The sequence below is a fragment of the Schistocerca nitens genome, chromosome 5 (assembly GCF_023898315.1).
Source record: "Schistocerca nitens isolate TAMUIC-IGC-003100 chromosome 5, iqSchNite1.1, whole genome shotgun sequence".
NCBI lineage: Eukaryota > Metazoa > Arthropoda > Insecta > Orthoptera > Acrididae > Schistocerca > Schistocerca nitens.
Genome location: NC_064618.1, coordinates 124,583,108 through 124,597,995, shown reverse-complemented (window position 1 = coordinate 124,597,995; position 14,888 = coordinate 124,583,108).

Below are 14,888 nucleotides of genomic sequence, written 5' to 3'. Positions count from 1 at the left end.
TGAATTGGATTCGCGGACATGCCATTCACTACCTATTTGGACAAACTGTAGACTCTGTACTCGATTTGTGGACATACCTCAACGACCGTCATTATGTCGTTGTCCGCCACCCAAAATACAGACAATTTTTCTCGAACTTCCTTGGGAGTGCTTTCCACGACCCGCCTCGCAGCTGGAATGTGTTAAGCCAAGAGTGAAGAAGGTTTCCAGTTTGAACCAATGAACATTTCTGAACTACTGAACGGAACACACCAATTTCGAGAAGACGTGACTCAACATATTACCAGCAGGGCGCAGAAGGCGTCTGATCAATTACACAACAAAAATAAACAAAACAAAAATCAAAATAAAAATAAAATTCAGAAAAAGGAAGATTTTGTTTTGTTTGTAATGATAGCCCTAACCTTGAATTCCCAGATTTCCCCTGGTATATAGGCAGCTCTTGGGGTAGGTTTAATCAGGAGCCAACGCCTGAAGTGAACCAGATTTTTTTTTTTTTGTTATAGGATGAAAAGTGGCGGTGGCACATAGTTTCTTTTTTTATTGCCGTTTTCCTAAGGGGCTTTAAAATAAGAGAGAAAAAAGGGGTAATCGTCAAAATAAGTAAAAGAAAAAAAGCAAAATTAAAAAAGAAAGAGGTTCCCTTGTGCGTTTCGGTGGTCGTACTGTATGACATAGCAGTTCCAATCTCGGTGGAAGCCGCTGACTACAACCTTTTATTTTCCATTTTAATTAATGGAGTTGCAAACGGCTAGTAAAAATTCTTTATACGAAATCTGAAGAATGCCTTTAAACATGTAACCTCCCCCTCACTTATCGACCTTAATGACAGTGAAAAATTAAACCGCGTGTACGTAATGGAAATTTGGAAATGCAATCGTCACCGAAGTTATTCTGTCGGTAAAGAGGGAGGAAAGGCTTACATCTAAATGAAAAGGAAAATGCAAATGAAACTGGAGGAAATTAATTTTGAAAAGGGGTGAAGTTAATAAAGAAATTTAATGTGCAGCCGTTACGTTAACAATTAACTAGCGGTAATTAGATATTTGATATTTGGGGAAAATTACGGTCGCCAGTCCTATGGACAATTACTATAATAACTGAAAAAGAAAGGTTATTGCACATATAATTGGCACTAAAAGCGTGATAACTGAAGGTTGACACGTGTAGTGTGAAAACTGAAAGTTTGTCAGAAGTAATAAATTTCGGTACACTCTGACTTAATTTAGCAAAAGAATTAATAAAACAGGAAAATCGAATGTTAATTTACTGACTGAAGTTAATAGTGAGCTTTCTTTCTGAAGCACATCGAAATTCAGTAAAATACGGTTAGTCTTGGACTACCTCAACAATCATTTCATAAGCAACTTGACTCTACGCAATTTAGAAATAAGAGATTTAACTTTGAACTTGAATTAAATGATTCTGAACAATTAACAATAGTAACATTTTGTACGTACCAAGCTGAGCTGCAGTCACAGGAAAGCTAAAATACGGTAACAAAACTCGCACTCTTATTTTGTGCTTGTGTAATCTAAATATTGTAGCCAGCTATAAATACTTTAACTGAACTTTGAAATTAAAGCAGTGAAATTGAATTATATTATTTTAATGCTGGCGTTTGAGTTTCAACGACACTCGGGTTCATTTCGGAAAAGGAAGGGACCCTGCTTGGCAATGCAGTTGGGACAATGAGCAACAAAGGTTCATGCTACGTTGCTGTAATTTTGTGATTTGAACAGTTTGAAAAGCTGAGGGCTGCCATACAGTTCTGAAACTTTACGTGCTTTTAGTCTTCCTTGCTGGTTGATTGAAGGTTTGAAGTCGCCGATCGAGGAGGTGGCGACAGTCACTCATTGTCGGCCATCGCTTTTGCAGAAGCTGGATGCTGGCGCGCCTTCTTCTCGACACGGTCACCAGGCGGAACGGGCTCTTGATGTGCGCCAGCTAATGCTTCCCGTCTGCGACACCGTGTCAGAAACTATCATAGCAAGTCGAGCGCAATTACATGCTGCCAAACCCCGAAAGCGCGGCAACTCGCGGGAGCGTCACACAACACACCTGCTCCACTGCACTACCCCAGCCAGACTCCCTCTGCTCAGCCCGCGCTCCACGCGGCAGAGTTAACACTACCAAAGATCCTAAACACTTTCGTTCTCCACACGACCTATCGATGTATTCGTTCGATAGTATAGTTTTTCCTAGGCCAGACCCAGCGTATAAATACAAATAATATTCACAAAACAAACCAATTATACATCGACATAAATGCATATATATACAAATAGCAAAACAATTACAATATACAAAGACACAGAAATGTTATATCTTCAGGTAACAAAATAAGGAAAAAGAAATTATAGTGCAATAGATGGAAATAGAAGGATATGCATTTCCGGCGTTACAAACATCAATCTTCGTCCCATTCGACTTAGTAAATTAAGTTAATATCATGGATGTCTGCTTTGCAAATGCCAAGGTGCTTCACTGTAAAATAGATCCTAAAAAGATTCAAAGCGACTGTCAACGATATAAATTTGAGTTTCGTTCGTCATATAGGTCTAACATGTCAGAAGGTTGTTTATGAAGTGCACATGTTGATTAATATAGTTCCCCTCTTCTAAATTTTTGCAATAGCATTTAACTGTAGACGTTTTCTAACACCGGCGTTAGCAATTCCTTTCCGTTCTCTGAAACCTCCAAAACGACAAATTTTTCTGGTCTAAATCTGATGACCTTAACTATCACTTCCGATCAACATTAAATACTTCATGAACCCATACATGGAATTCCAAATGTGCAGTGTTCCTGCACTGCTACAGAGCATGCATTGCAAGGTATTCACACAGTTTATCGCATAGAGTTACCATAAGGAATGAAACAAGAACTGTAATACACTTTACACCACAGACGCTCACCCCGGCTTGACGAAAACATCCGAACATTGACCAAAAGTTGCACAAATAATTGAGTTTGAAAGGAAAAGAAACGAGGTATGAAGCATTTATAAATTCATCGAATGTAGCGAGGTGGTTTAATTTCGTCCCAGTGTATAAAATTAATTTCGGGCCATACTCAGCTCTTGCCGATTAATGTAATATAATACCCGCCTACTAATCAGGGCGTCTGTCTCCGTTGCTTTTGAGCGTGAATGGAAATCGTAGAAATTTTCTGTGGAGCAACATTTAATAATAAAGCGTTTTAAATCATCAAAAGCGATGAGCGGGAGCAGGCGCTTTCGATAAAGAACGGGGGAGTGCAGCGCCGCTGCTGTCGCCACGGCCGCTGCCGGTAGCCAGCAAATGGATCCCGGAGCTTTGCCGCATACGGCGTCCAGAGGTGGACAGTCTGCAGGAAATCTGCCGCAAAATCGTTACTGGATAAAATTTTGATATCGGTGTGTCAGAAAGCGAAATAGATTGAATCTGCGCTACCATTACATTCACGTCTTCAGCATTCAGAGAGAAGAGGCTATAAAAATATTTTATGCCAGCTGCTCTCGATCCACTGACATTACGAACAGAAAAACGCACGCTACCGCTAGACCACAGGCGTAATCAGCCTAGTGTTTCTCTATCATGGGACAAGTTTTTCTCCAGGAAGTGCCGCAGTCTGCAGTGTTGCCAGATTTTGTAGATAACCGGACTTAGAGAATTAGCGAGTTGGCCAGTTTTTTTGTCCCATGTCGCGATCGGCGCGGACTTAGCCTCTGCAGCGGCCGGCCGCCGGTCGAGTTTTATGTCAAAGAGTGTACATCCTCAGAAATTTATTCCTCAAATTAAGCCCGGTATTTGATATTAGTAGACTTCTCTTGGCCAGAAATGCCTTTCTTGCCATAGCGAGTCTGCTTTTGATGTCCTCCTAGCTCCGTCCGTCATTGGTTATTTTACTGCCTAGGTAGCAGAATTCCTTAACTTCATTGACTTCGTGACCATCAATCCTGATGTTAAGTTTCTCGCTGTTCTCATTTCTACTACTTCTCATTACCCTCGTCTTTCTCCGATTTACTCTCAAACCATACTGTGTACTCATTAAACTGTTCATTCCGTTCAGCAGATCATTTAATTCTTCTTCACTTTCACTCAGGATAGCAATGTCATCAGCGAATCGTATCATTGATATCCTTTCACCTTGTATTTTAATTCCAATCCTGAACCTTTCTTTTATTTCCATCATTGCTTCCTCGATGTACAGATTGAAGAGTAGGGGCAAAAGGCTACAGCCTTGTCTTACACCCTTCTTAATACGTGCACTTCGTTCTTGATCGTCCACTCCTATTATTCCGTCTTGGTTGTTGTACATATTGTAAATGACCCGTCTCTCCCTATAGCTTACCCCTACTTTTTTCAGAATCTCGAACAGCTTGCACCATTTTATATTGTCGAACGCTTTTTCCAGGCCGACAAATCCTATGAAAGTGTCTTGATTTTTCTTTAGCCTTGCTTCCATTATTAGCCGTAATGTCAGAATTGCCTCTCTCATCCAGTTACTTACTCCTGTTTCTTGTATCACATCAGACAAATCTTCACCCTCATAGAGGCTTTCAATGTATTCTTTCCACCTATCTGCTCTCTCCTCCGCATTTAACAGTGGAATTACCGTTGCACTCTTAATGTTACCACCGTTGCTTTTAATGTCACCAAAGGTTGTTTTGACTTTCCTGTATGCTGAGTCTGTCCTTCCGACAATCATATCTTTTTCGATGTCTTCACATTTTTCCTGCAGCCATTTCGTCTTAGCTTCCCTGCACTTCCTATTTGTTTTATTCCTCAGCAACTTGTATTTCTGTGTTCCTGATTTTCCCGGAACATGTTTGTACTTCCTCCTTTCATCAATCAACTGAAGTATATCTTCTGTTACCCATGGTTTCTTCGCAGTTACCTTCTTTGTACCTATGTTTTCCTTCCCAACTTCTGTGATGGCCCCTTTTAGAGATGTCCATTCGTCTTCAACTGTACTGCCTACTGCGCTATTCCTTATTGCTGTATGTAAAGCGTTAGAGAACTTCAAACGTATCTCGTCATTCCTTAATACTTCCGTATCCCACTTCTTTGCGTGTTGATTCTTCCCGACTAATGTCTTGAACTTCAGCCTACTCTCCATCACTACTATATTGTGATCTGAGGCTATATCTGCTCCTGGGTACGCCTTACAGCCCACTGTCTGATTTCGCAATCTCTGTCTGACCATGATGTAATCCAATTGAAATCTTCCCGTATCTCCCGGCCTTTTCCAAGTATACCTCCTCCTCTTGTGATTCTTGAACAGGGTATTCGCTATTACTAGCTGAAACTTGTTACAGAACTCAATTAGTCTTTCTCCTCTTTCATTCCTTGTCCCAAGCCCATATTCTCCTGTAACCGTTTCTTCTACTCCTTCCCCTACAACTGCATTCCAGTCGCCCATGGCTATTAGATTTTCGTCCCCCTTTACATACTACATTACCCTTTCAATATCCTCCTACACTATCTCTATCTGTTCATCTTCAGCTTGCGACGTCGGCATGTATACCTGTACTATCGTTGTCGGTGTTGGTCTTCTGTCGATTCTGATTAGAACAACCTGGTCACTGAACTGTTCACAGTAACACACCCTCTGCCCCACCTTCCTATTCATAACAAATCCTACACCTGTTATACCATTTTCTGCTGCTGTTGATATTACCCGATACTCATCTGACCAGAGATCCTTGTCTTCCTTCCACTTCACTTCACTGACCCCTACTATAGATTGAGCCTTTGCATTTCCCTTTTCAGATTTTCTAGTTTCCCTACCACGTTCAAGCTTCTGACATTCCACGCCCCGACTCGTAGAACGTTATCGTTTCGTTGATTATTCAATCTTTTTCTCATGGTAACCTCCCCCTTGGCAGTCCCCTCCCGGAGATCCGAATGGGGGACTATTCCGGAATATTTTGCCAATGGAGAGATCATCATGACACTTCTTCAATTACAGGCCACATGTCCTGTGGATATACGTTACGTGTCTTTAATGCAGTGGTTTCCATTGCCTTCTGCATCCTCATGTCGTTGATCATTGCTGATTCTTCCGCCTTTAGGGGCAATTTCCCACCCCTAGGACAAGAGAATGCCCTGAACCTCTATCCGCTCCTCCGCCCTCTTTGACAAGGCCGTTGGCAGAATGAGGCTGACTTCTTATGCCGGAAGTCTTCGGCCGCCAATGCTGATTATTTATCAAAATTTAGGCAGTGGCGGGGATCGAACCCGGGACCGAAGACGCTACCCCTAGATCACGGGTACGGAAGAGTGAGGAGCTACTTAACTGTAAGTAGTGGCACCATTCACGAAATCTGACCGGGAGAACTATGTGTGGAGAACGTGCTTGTTCTATATCAACATTACGTGACACATATCAGCTTAGGATGAAACGGCGGTCGGCAAGAACCATGGTCCTTCTGTGGCCTGTTCGGACGGGGTAACCGCTTTGGGCTTACAGCTAGACAGTGAACACTGTCTCATGGTTAGGCAGAAGAAGCAGATTGATAGAATACTCCTTCTATCTATAATAGTTTTATTCTCATGGTTTCTCTGTGTCGTGAAAACGAGTAAGGTAGAGGAAGAGCCAAGTTTACAGACACAAGATGCCACCAGTGAGGGGCTTTTGTAACCGTTAAAGAATGAGGTAGCCCAGTTGAGAGTGGATAATGTTGTTGCAAATAATATTGGCGGAGAGGGATCACGAAATAGTACTGTTAATGACTCACGTTCTAGAGGTGGATCCAGCTAATGCTAACTTTGTCTCTTCCTTCTCTGGCAGGGTGTCTAAGGATGCGTGTATTATTTGTAGAAGACCTTAAGTCATCAGATAACGTACAGAGTTGGTCAGATAAGCTGTTACTGTCGAGTGTGAGGTTACTCTTGATGGGGAAAGCTAAATTGTTTGTAAGAAAAGCAAAAGCATTGCATAAGTCAGAGACTTTTGATCGAATGTAACAGAGTTAAGAACGACGCTACAGGAAGAAGAACAGTGCATGGAATTTTGGTGAACAGTTAGGGACTGTGCCCAGAAGGCGTAGTGAAGCTGTGAAAGACTTGGCGGATAGGATTAGGAAATTGTTCACACCTATGAGTTGTCGCAGAACGACGACGTTTACAAAGTAGTGCTGCAGGAGTCCGAACAGCGAACATTCGATGCTTTTCTGAGGGGTTTATCTCCAGATAAGTCAAGGAGGCTGCCTACAGGTGCGCCTAAAGAGAACCATCCTGGGATTGCGCCATAGGGTGGTGGGGTTTTGGGTTCCGCTGGACTGGTCAGGAGTCCACTACACACAGCAGGCGGCTACACGGTTAGCACGGGTTGTGTGGCGTGAACTGGGCGGTTTTCTAGGTTAGATAGCCTCGGGCAATTACAGAAAGGGCAACAGCCTCAAAGGGTGCGGGGGAAAGTCAGGACATGCGGGGACCAAGCAGCAATCGGTATTGTAATTGTGAACTGTCGAAGCTGCGTTGGTAAAGTACCGGAACTTCAAGCGCTAATAGAAAGCACAGAAGCTGAAATCGTTATAGGTACGGAAAGGTGGCTGAAGTCAGTGATAAATTCTGACGACATTTTTACAAAGGCACAGACTGTGTTTACAGAGGATAGATTGCATGCAACCTGTGGTGGCGTGTTTATCGCTGTTAGTAGTAATTTATCCTGTAGTGAAATAGAAGTGGATAGTTCCTGTGAATTATTATGGGTGGAGGTTATACTAAAAAACTTAGCAAGGTTAATAATTGGACCCGTTTACCGACCTCCCGACTCAGAAGCATTGGTGGCAGAGCAACTGAGAGAAAATATGGAATAAATTTCACATAAATTTCCTCAGCATGTTATAGTCTTTGGTGGAGATTTCAATTTACCAAATATAGACTGGGACACTCAGATGTTTAGGACGGGTGGTAGGGACAGAGCATCAAGTGAAATTATACTGAGTGCACTATCCAAAAATTACCTCGAGCAATTAAACAGAGAACCGACTCGTGGACATAACACCTTGGACCTCCTGATTACAAACAGGCCCGAACTATTCGAATCTGTAAGCGCAGAGCAGGAAATCAGTTATCATAAAGCCTTTGCAGAATCCCTGAATATGGAAGTAAACGGGAACATAAAAGAAAGGGAGGAAGATTTGTCTGTTTAGCAAGAGTAATAGGAGGCAGATTTAGGACTACCTAACACATCAAAACGAAAATTTCTGTTCAGACACTGACAATGTTTAGTGTTTATCGAAAAAGTTCAAGGCAATCGTAAAATGCGTTTTAGACAGGTACGTGCCGAGTAAAACTATGAGGGACGGGAAAAACCGACCGTGGTTCAACAAAAACGTTAGGAAACTACCGCGAAAGCAAAGAGAGCTTCACTGCAAATTTAAACGCAGCCAAAACCTCTCAGACAAACATAACCTAAACGATGTCAAAGTTAGCGTAAGGAGGCTATGCGTGAAGTGTTCAGTGAATTCGAAAGTAAAATTCAATGTACCGACTTGACAGAAAATCCTAGGAAGGTCTGATCTTACGTCAAATCAGTAAGAAGATCGAAACAGCTTATCGAGACACTCTGGGACGATAATGCCTTTGAAACAGAGGATAATACGCGTTAAGTTGAAATCCTAAACACCTTTTTCCAAAGCTATTACACAAAGGAAGACCGCACTGCAGTTCCTTCTGTAAATCATCGCACGAAAGAAAAAAATGGCTGACATCGAAATAAGTATCCAAGGAATAGAAAAGCAACTGAAGTCACTCAACAGAGGAAAGTCCACTGGACCTGACGGGATACTAATTCGATTCTACACAGAGTACGTGAAAGAACTTGCCCCCCCCTTCTAACAGCCGTGTACCGCAAGTCTCTAGAGGAACGGAAGGGTCCAAATGATTGGAAAAGAGCACGGGTAGTTCCAGTTTTCAAGATGGGTCGTCGAGCATATGCCCAAAACTATAGGCCTATATCTCTGACATCGATGTGCTGTAGAATTTTAGAACATGTTTTTTGCTCGCGTATCATGTAGTTTCTGGTAACCCAGAATCTACTCTATAGGAATCAACATGGATTCCGTAAACAGCGATGGTGTGAGACCCAACTCGCTTTATTTGTTCATGAGACCCAGAAAATATTAGATACATGCTCCCAGGTAGATGCCCTTTTCCTTGACTTCCGGAAGGCATTCGGTACAGTTCCGCACTGTCGCCTGATAAACAAAGTAAGAGCCTACGGAATATCAGACCAGTTGTGTGGCTGGATTGATGAGTTTTTAGCAAATACAACACAGCATGTTGTTCTTAATTGAGAGACGTCTACAGACGTTAAAGTGACCACTGGCGTGCCACAAGGGAGTGTTATGGGACCATTGCTTTTCACAATATATAAAAATGACCTAGTAGATAGTGTCGGAAGTTCCATGCGGCTTTTCGCGGATGATGCTGTACTATACAGAGAAGTTGCAGCATAAGAAAATTGCAGCTAAATGCAGGAAGATCTGCAGCGGATAGGCACTTGGAGCAGGGAGTGGCAACTGACCCTTAACATAGACAAATGTAATGTATGGTGAATACATAGAAACAAGGATCCTTTATTGTTTAATTATATGATAGCGTAACAAACACTGGTAGCAATTACTTCTGTAAAATATCGTGGCGTATGCGTACAGAACGATATGAAGTGGAATGATCATATAAAATTAATTGTTGGTATGGCGGGTGCCAGGTTGAGATACATTGGGAGAGTCCTTAGAAACTGTAGTCCATCAACAAAGGAGGTGGCTTACAAAACACTCGTTCGATCTATACTTGAGTATTATTCATCAGTGTGAGATCGGTACCAGGTCGGGTTGACAGACTAGCTAGAGAAGATCCAAAGAAGAGCGGCGCGTTTCGTCACAGGGTTATTTGGTAAGCGTGATAGCGTTACGGAGATGTTTAGCAAACTTAAGTGGCAGACTCTGTAAGAGAGGTGCTCTGCACCGCGGTGTAGCTTGCTGTCCAGGTTTCGAGAGAGTGCGTTTCTGGATGAAGTATCGAACATATTGCTTCCCTCTACTTATACCTCCCGAAGAGGTCACGAATGTAAAATTAGAAAGTTTCGAGCACGCACGGAGGCTTTCCGGCAGTTGTTCTTCCCGCGAACCATACGCGACTGTAATAGGGAAGGGAGGTAATGACTGTAGCACGTAAATTGCCCTCCGCCATACACCGTTGGGTGGCTTGCGGAGTATAAATGTAGATGTAGATGTAGAGTAGGTGAACACTGGTATGTAAGAAAACTGAAGTTTCGAGAAAGGTGGGGGATCGGAGACATGTATTTGCAGTGCATATGAAGTGTTCTAATTGTGGACGGACAAGTCATATGCGGAGACAATGCTACAGCCACGAAGGAGTGACTGTTATAAAAAGTAGAGGTACTCATGATTTAATGGGAATGGTAATAGGGGAGCTGTAGGTCGCCAGCGTATATAGGAGTGGTAATAGCGGTGGTCCAGAGGGAAGGAAGGGTCCATTTAACATAGCAACGAACCCAAGGGCTACCTGAAAGTAGTGAAAGTAAATGCAGCTAGAACAGATGAAGAGACAGAATGTGCCATAATGTGATAGATAGCAATAAATTTAAAGTTTTGGATATAGGGGTGCATGTGTCAGTGGCCTTAAGAGAGCTAGTAGGAATGAAATTTAGGAAACCGTTATAACTTTCGTGGGGCTGGGGTCAGGCGACGACTGGGGTTAGTGGTGGTGAGTTTTCTGTCCGAGGCAACGAGGTTTAAACAATGTCTGGGAATGGTGTCTCATGTAAGTGAGGGCTGCAGCATGCTCCTAGGACTGGACTTTCTGTATCAACATCAAACCACAATTGACGTTTGACGATGTGTGGTAGAACTTAGTGGGAAAGCATCTGACTGGGATAAACAGTTTTCAATGTTGATGTGCCACAAGGAACGTCTACTGCATAAAACATTCCAGTTAAGCCACGAGAAGAGACATTCGTATGACTGTGTGTCAGGAGGAACCGAGAAGTCGCTATGAGTGAATGTGGAGCCTGAGTTACTAGTTGATATGTTTTGAGTAATAAAACAGCTGGAGGGTAGTGAAATACTGGATGCGGCGTGTTCTTTGGTGAAACGTAGTATTGTACACGTACAATAGAGGGATGGGGCAAAGTAGTACCCATAAATGTGGATAATTTTGACGCTATAGAAGCTGAGTTGCTGAATGGAAAGTTATTAGCTATATTAGAGATTTCGGATGAGGAAGATTGCTACAAAGGGAGTGTTTGCTGTGATGAGCCGCAGGATGCTGCTAGGACTGCATCTGCGAGATATTAAAGGGTTTAAGGGGAACGGATAGGACGTGGATACAACATCTGTAGCTAGAATTTCAAGATTCGTTTTTTTTTTTCGCGAAGTTCATTGCCTCCTACGCCAGTAACACAACACAGAATTCCAACAGAAAAAGAATCATTTTGGTATTGCAGGGTGTACTGAATCCAATGATCGGTGAAAGCAGTTTTGGAGAAATTTGGAAACCAATAGTTGGCTGACGGAATTATGGAAGTGAGTTATGGACCCTGGGGATCAGGAACTGTTGCTATTACCACCACCTGAAACTACAAACTATCTAGGAAACCTAATCCAACGGCAATAGAGAGCTTTTTAAACCTCGTTAAGGAACAAGAGTGGCAGGATGTTTATAATGCCGATAACATAACTTAGATGACAAATATAATGCTTTCCTTAAAATATTTCTAAAGCTCTTAGAGAGTTGCTTTTCCTTAAAACGTTCTAAACGGGCTACTAGCAGTAAAAGGCAGCCTTGGTGGCTGACTAGTGGGATAAGAATATCATGTAGAACAAAGGGGAATTATATCAAAATGTTACAAGTGGTCACAATCGAGCTACAGTAGCCCACTACAAACAGTATTGTAAGGTGCTTAAAATGTTATTATGAAGGCAAAGAGTATCTAGTAAGCAAATAGAATAGCTAATTCACAGGATAAAATTAAAACCATATGGTCAGTTGTGAAGGAACTGGTCAGCAGCACAAGGTCGATGATATAAGGTTAGTTCATAGTAAAAATATTTCTGTTACTGATAAGTCAGATATATCTACAGTATTTAACAATCACTTTCTGAGCATTGCTAATGAATTAAACAAAAACTTAGTTTCTACAGAGAAGCATACAACTCTCCTACAAAATGACTTTCTGAGAGTAATGTTTGAAATGCTCCTCTGTGATACTGACAAGGGGAAGATTGAGTGAATAATTAAATCACTGAAGACTAAGGACTCGGAGCGATTAGCAGAATATTAAAGTACTGTGCTGCACATGTTAGCCCAGAGCTTAGCAATATTTGTAACTTCTCCTTAATGAATGGTCAGTTTCTTGAACGATGAATCTACTCAGTAGTAAAGCCATTTTATAAAAAGTGTGAAATGAATAATGTAGACAGTTTTAGGCCTATTTTTATGCCACCAGTGTTTGGTAACGTTATTGAGAAGGCTGTGCAAGCATACATGGAAGAGGCCTGGAGACACTAGAAGGTTTCAGATATATTATATAATGGTAAGGCAGAGATTTAGGAACCAGGTTTTAAATTGTAAGAAATTTCCAGAGGCAGATGTGGACTCTGACCACAATGTATTGGTTATGAACTGTAGATTAAAACTGAAGAAACTGCAAAAAGGTGGGAATTTGAGGAGGTGGGACCTGGATAAATTGACTAAACCAGAGGTTGTACAGAGTTTCAGGGAGAGCATAAGGGAACAATTGACAGGAATGGGGAAAGAAATACAATAGAAGAAGAATGGGTAGCTTTGAGGGGTGAAGTAGTGAAGGCAGCAGAGGATGAAGTAGGTAAAAAGACGAGGGCTAGTAGAAATCCTTGGGTAACAGAAAAGACATTGAATTTAATTTATGAAAGGAGAAAATATAAAAATGCTGTAAATGAAGCAGACAAAAAGGAATACAAACGTCTCAAAAATGAAATCGACAGGAAGTGCAAAATGACTAAGCAGGGTCGGTAGAGACAAATGTAAGGATGTAGAGGCATCTATCACTAGGGGTAAGATAGATACTGCCTACAGGAAAATTAAAGAGACCTTTGGAGAAATGAGAACCACTCGTATGGATATCAAGAGCTCAGATGCAAAACCAGGGAAAGAAGAGAAAGCAGGAAGGTGGAAGGAGTTTATAGAGGGTCTATACACTTGAGGACAATGTTATAAAAATGGAAGTCAATGTAGATGAAGATGAAATGGGAGATATGATACTGCGTGAAGACTTTGACAGAACACTGAAAGACCTAAGTCGAAACAAGGCCCTGGAAGTAGACAACATTCCATTAGAACAACTGACAGCATAGGGAGAGCCACCCTGATAAAACTCTGCCATCTGGTTAGCAAGATGTATGAGACAGGCGAAATACCCTCAAACATCAAGAAGAATATAATAATTCCAATCCCAAAGAAAGCTGGTGTTGACAGGTGTGAAAATTACCGAACTGTCAGTTTAATAAGTCACGGCTGCAAAATACCAACACGAATTCTTTACAGACGAATGGAAAAACTGGTAGAAGCCGCCCTCGGGGAAGATCAGTTTGGATTCCGTAGAAATGTTGGAACACGTGAAGCAATATTGACCCTACGACGTATCTTAGAAAATAGATTAAGGAAAGGCAAACTACGTTTCTAGCATTTGTAGACTTAGAGGAGGCTTTTGACAATGTTGACTGGAATACTCTCTTTCAAATTTTGAAGGTGGCAGGGATAAAATACAGGGAGCGATAGGCTATTTACAATTTGTAGAGAAACCAGATGGCAGTTATAAGAGTCGAGAGACATGAAAGGGAAGCAGTGGTTGGGAAGGGAGTGAGACAGGATTGTATCATATCCCCGATGTTATTCAATCTGTATATTCAGACAAAATTGTATCATATCCCCGATGTTATTCAATCTGTATATTGAGCAAGCAGTAAACGAAACAAAAGAAAAATTTGGAGTAGGAATTAAAATCCATGGAGGAGAAATAAAAACTTTGATGTTCGCCGATGACATTGTAATTCTGTCAGAGACAGCAAAGGACCTGTAAGAGCAGTTGAACCGAATGGACACTGTCTTGATAGGAGGATATAAGAGGAATATCAACAAAAGTAAAATGAGGATAATGGAATGTAGTCGAGTTAACTTGGGTGAGGGAATTAGATTAGGAAATGAGACACTTAAAATAGTAAATGAGATTTGCTATTTGGGGAGCAAAATAACTAATGATGGTCGAAGAGAGAGGATGTAATACGTAGACTGGCAGTTGCAAGGAAAGCATTTCTGAAGAAGAGAACTTTGTTAACATCGGGTACAAATTTAACTGTCAGGAAGTCATTCCTGAAATTATTTCTATGGAGTGTAACCATGTATGGAAGTGAAACACGGACGATAAATAGTTTGGACAAGAAGAGAATAGAAGCTTTCGAAATGTGGTGCTACAGAAGAATGCTTAAGATTAGATGGGTAGATCACATTACTAATGAGGACGTATTGAATAGAATTGGGGAGAAGAGAAATTTGTGGCACAACTTGACAGAAAAAGGGATCGGTTTGTAGGACATGTTCTGAGGCATCAAGGGATCACCAATTTAGTATTGGAGGGCAGCGTGGAGGGTAAAAATCGCAGAGGGAGACCAAGAGATGAATACACTAAGCAGATTCAGAAGGATGTAGGTTGCAGTAGGTACTGGGAGATGAAGAAGCTTGCACAGGATAGAGTAGCATGGAGAGCTGCATCAAACCAGTCTCAGGACTGAAGACCATAACAGTAACAACATGTATGTAAGGATAATTGACCATTTGTATCACATAATTTGCTATAAAATGTGCAGTTTTGCTTTAGAAGACGCTTAATAGCTG